A 1396-nucleotide genomic window follows, 5' to 3' on the forward strand; every position below is an offset into this window, starting at 1 on the left:
CTCGACGACGAGGCCCAGCCGCCCAAGGTCTTCAAGCTGCCGGTCGTGGTCCTCGTGCTCATCACGATCCTCAACGACGGCACGATCATCTCCATCGCCTACGACGCGGTGAAGCCGTCCAAGTTCCCGGAGAAGTGGCGCATGCCCCAGACCTTCGCCATCGCCTTCATTTTAGGCGGCGTCGCCTGCGTGTCGTCGCTGCTCCTGCTGCACGTCATGCTCGACTCGCGGTCCGACGGCTCGGTCTGGCGGGGCTTCGGCCTGCCGGCGCTGTCCTACGGCCAGCTCATGTGCGCCATGTACCTGAAGATCTCCGTGTCCGACTTCCTCACGGTCTTCTCCGCGCGCACGCGCGGGCCCTTCTGGTCGCGCGCGCCGGGCACGTTCCTCTTCGCCGCCGCGTTCGTCGCGACGTTCCTGTCCACGGTCATCTCGCTGGCCTGGCCCAAGAAGTCCGACGGCATGGAGCCCATCGGCGCCGAGGTCGTCGTCGCCGTCTGGGCCTTCGACGTCGCCTTCTTCCTCCTCCAGGACCTGTCGAAGGTCCTCTTCATCAAGGCGATCAACTCGTACACGGGCGAGAACGAGGACGACCACAAGATCGACGACGGCGAGGAGCCGCCGGAGTCCATCGTCGCCGCCTACCGCCGGGCGAAGCACAAGATCTGGAAGACGAAGGGCGCCGACCAGACGCACTACCAGAACCTCTCCATCCAGGACGACTTCGCCGACACCGTCTAGCGCGGGCGCCGCCCCGCGCGTGCACATACCTCCCGGCGCGACCCGGACGCCGCTTTTTTCTACTACACTATCTATCGTTCTACGCTCTGGGTGGCGGCGGGACGGGGCGTCCATCCAGCCGCCCGTGGCACGGAGGCGATGGCCGGGGCTGCCAGGCGCAGGTGGCTGCGAGTCGCCGCGGCGGCCTGGAGGCCGGCGCGCGCGGGGGAGGGGGTGCAAGCAGGTGTGGCGGGTGCCGCCTGGGCGGCTATGTGCAGTGTGGAAGTCGACGCCGACGCGCGGGGCGTCGGCGGCGGCGTCCGAGGGCGGACGTCGTCGGGCGGCGTCCGCGCGGTGCGGGAGCAGCCGCGAGGTCGTCGTCGTCGTGTTCTCGTCGTTCTCATCTCGTCGTCGTTCTCATCTCGTCGTCGTTCTCATCTCGTCGTCCTTCTCATCTCGTCGTCGTGTTCTCTCGTCGTCGTGTTCTCATCGTCCTCTTCTCGTTCTCATCTCGTCGTTCTCATCTCGTCGTTCTCATCTCGTCTTTCTCGTTTCGTCGTCATAAATGTTCTCATCGTCCTCTTCTCGTTCTCATCTCGTCGTCCTCTTCTCGTTCTCATCTCGTCGTCCTCTTCTCGTTCTCATCTCGTCGTTCTCGTCGGGTCTCTCGTCGTCG

The sequence above is a fragment of the Aureococcus anophagefferens genome (genome assembly GCF_000186865.1).
Source record: "Aureococcus anophagefferens unplaced genomic scaffold AURANscaffold_34, whole genome shotgun sequence".
Taxonomy (NCBI): domain Eukaryota; class Pelagophyceae; order Pelagomonadales; family Pelagomonadaceae; genus Aureococcus; species Aureococcus anophagefferens.